This window comes from Phasianus colchicus, chromosome Z, assembly GCF_987193195.1.
Source record: "Phasianus colchicus chromosome Z, bPhaCol1.hap1.1, whole genome shotgun sequence".
Taxonomy (NCBI): domain Eukaryota; kingdom Metazoa; phylum Chordata; class Aves; order Galliformes; family Phasianidae; genus Phasianus; species Phasianus colchicus.
The window spans coordinates 87,269,150-87,272,856 of NC_143476.1; the positions used below are offsets into that span (position 1 = coordinate 87,269,150).

The 3,707-nt window shown below is 40.9% G+C and overlaps 1 pseudogene; it reads right to left on the minus strand.

Annotated features, from left to right (window-relative positions):
• Positions 1-683: 683 nt before the first annotated feature.
• Positions 684-1,546, minus strand: LOC149913177 (uncharacterized; annotated as a pseudogene).
• Positions 1,547-3,707: the final 2,161 nt, after the last annotated feature.

The window sequence follows — 3,707 nt, forward strand, 5'->3', positions numbered from 1 at the left end:
CAGGGCTAGTACTTGTCATCAGTCTCTGTCCAGACATTGAGTCATTGACCAGTACACTCTGGGTATGATCTCTCAGTCATTTCCTCATCCATCAAACAGCTGATCCATCAAATCCTTATCTTTACAATTGAGAGAGGATTGTGGGGCACCATGTCACTTTGCTTAGTATGATATTTCAGATGAGTCACATCAGCTCTTTTCTCTCATCCATGCTGATGCCATCTGTTTCCACATAGGAAACCCCTGTTCCTCACATTCCTATGGCCTAGCCAGGGTTCACGCCGTCCCCGCTATGCCCCGACCATTTCACCACATGCACACCAATGTGATGTTAGGCAAAACGACGTCTATTGCAAGCGAAACAGCAACCTATATACTTTACATGCTTATCTATGTTCCTACATCCACTTGCATTATCTCACGTCTAGTACGTCTAAGCCCTGAAGCATGCATCACGTCTCTTATCAAAGAGCAGGGAAAGTCCTATCATGTCACAGCCCAATACGCCGCAAATGCCTACAACAACATCTCCCCCTTCCCATGCTCGGTAAAATCTTGCCCCGTTACAGCGTGATACTCGCATACCGCCTAATAGCCCTAGTGAAGGTTATAGAAATGATTACATGTTGCGTTCCTTACAGTCTCTCACATAGCTTAAGATACTCCGTTCGTCAGTCAAAAGTTCACTCTATCATGTGTCGCAAGCGGCATTGTATGTGCCAAATTTTCACATATACAACTATAAGCACTAAACAAACGACTGGTAGAGTTAATATGATCACAACTGGGTGCAGGATGGCATTAAACACTCCTTTCACTGTAGGCGACCATCCAAGAAGCATTTCGCACCAATGATGTTCTCCATCCTCCTTTATCCTTTCTAGGACACAATGTATCTCTTTCATATCATGGTGAACAGTGATTAAGGTTTTCTGTCCATTGTTCCAAATGCGTTGTAGCAATTGGTACGGGTCATCATGTCACAGCAGTTTCCTCACTAAATCAAGATCCATTCCAATAGGAGTTGGTAGTAAGTCCTGAATCAGTGTGTAATTAGACTGCAATAACTGAAGTGATGTAACTGGAGCTGTATAATTAAAATCGCACCCTACAATATTAGTAAAGTTACAAGTACAGAGATTTGAATAATTACCAGTATCCATAGTAATATTATCTATGAGTATAGAGTTAGAAGGGGTCCTTATACAAACACATCCGTCCCCAATATATACAAGCACTGTTTTCAGTAGCTCATTGGGATGAATCTCAAAATGGCAGATGTTCTGTTCAGTATCAAGACAAATGTGTCTTGAGCCCTGGGAGTGTTACCATCACAAAGCCTTGTTGTTCCTGTACAGAACACGAGCTAACATCTACGGTTTGCCATTTTTCCCCTTTTTTTCCAAGCCCATTCTCAATGTTCTATTGGATAAAGTATAACCCCATCATGATTCAATCCCAACGCAATAATTGGGTATATCGTGTCTACTGAAGCATTGCATTTAGCACAAGCGTTGACATATTGGCTTGTTTTGCAGACCAACATGCCAGTATTTATATTTGGGTTAAAGCTGCTGCTGCTAAAACACTAGGCACGAAGAATGAAGAGAAGATGAGTACTGTGATGCTCCACAAATTAACTTCTTCATCACACTCAGGTTCCAGACTTATATCGTGGCGACACCTATTCGGATGTAAGCTATGAGACACACTAAACCAGCCAGTATGATTCAGAGCAAGCATCATTAGCTTCCCTAAGTAACACAGGTCACCGACGGGGTTCTTTGGGATACCCTGCCAGGCTCCATATTGGCTGCCATCATAGAAAGCCACTATGTTGATCAGGCAGGACTTGCTGTGATGAAGATATTCTGGTTGTCTTGTATCACTTCCCTATCTTATGTGTTCCTTGGCACAGCTTCCAGGAGGATAGGTTCCATGATTCTCCCTAGCATAGATGTCAGAATTTCAACCAAAGATATCTTGATTTCTGTCCACTGTAACTTAGTTTAGATGCTCAAACAAACCTCCTTGTTGGGTGTTTCATTTTATGTGCTCTTTAGAGCATAATGTACAATACATCAGGCCTGGAAGTCCCTACATATTCCAGCTGGACATTACATGACCAGTGTAAAGTGGACATAGTGGCTGAGACTCTTTCCTTGAAATATCTCTGAATTGTTGTTACAAGAGCAGATAAGATTTGTAAACTGTGAATCCTCAGGCTGATTTTTTCCCTAGATCATCACATAGAAAAAGAAGCTTATTCTTACTTTTTACCTTCTGTGGGAAAGTTTCATATATGCCCTTTGGTGAACTTTCAGTGATGTCAGTAGAGAAACAAAGGCATACCTCCCTCAGCAAACAATAACAATACCCTTGGGTGACAAAGAGAATAATCTGCTGGGTATTCTTTTGAATTTTAAGTCAATATGCTGGCCGAGTATCCAGCAGTTTGTTATATTTGTTATAGCTACATGAATGCCACTAAGATAGAACTGGTTTACAATGATTGACAATCTAGACTGGGGGAAATGATGCATATCCTGTATTTGTTAGTTGTTAAGTATGAGTTTTATTGATTTTATGAAATTTCAGAGCATTAATAAAAAACAATTTTTAAAGAGTTTGGATGCCATCAAATTGTTGTTATGTAACACTGATTTTGCAGTAAGATTGGATTGTACATTAATGTTTAATTTGCCTTTTATTGTATTTTAACTGGTTTTGGTTTTGTTTTGCTTTTTTTTTTTTTTAATTATTATTATTATGTGTGTATTTATTCTTGTGAAATGTCTTGGAATAACTTCGCCAAGAAACATGCCATGTAAATAAAATCATATGTTCTGATGGTAAGTGGAAAAAAAAATAATAATAATAAAAGAAGTGAGATATTTCCTAATAAACTTGCATATGGCAATAAGCTGCTAATGTCATTTTTTAGCCTCACATTTTTACAGGCTGAAAGTTATAGAGATGGCAAGTTACTGCTCCCTGTTGGATCTTTGATTGACAACTTTACTTCCAGCAGCCCACTTCTGCAAACTCTGGTAGAAAGCTTTAATTGTGTTTGTAATTAATTGGATTTTAATCAATGTATAAAGAATGTGAAGAAGTACTTTTCTTTGTTTGTTTGTTTCTTTGTTTTTATGCATTAAAAACCTATTTTAACATACTGCTAGAGTTGCAAATATAGCTACAACGTCTTGAGTGAATTAAAATGCATTCACAGTTCAATACAAAACTAGGTAGATTAGTTAACATTCGAAGGGTGATTTCATATACTTCAGAGGCAGGAAGGCAGGGAGGCAGGAAGGCAGGGAGGCAGGGAGGCAGGGAAGCAGGGAGGCAGGGAGGGAGGAGGAAGGAAGGAAGGAAGGAAGGAAGGAAGGAAGGAAGGAAGGAAGGAAGGAAGGAAGGAAGGAAGGAAGGAAGGAAGGAAGGAAGGAAGGAAGGAAGGAAGGAAGGAAGGAAGGAAGGAAGGAAGGAAGGAAGGAAGGAACGGATAGAGGGAGGGAGGGAGGGGGGAGGGAGGGAGGGAGGGGGGAGGGAGGGAAGAGGGGAGTGAGGGAAGGGGGAGGGAGGGAAGAGGGGAGGGAGGGAGGGAGGAGGGGAGGGAGGAAGGGAGGGAGGAAGGGAGGAAAGAGAGAAGGAAGGAAGGAAGGAAGGAAGGAAGGAAGGAAGGAAGGAAGGAAGGAAGGAAGGAA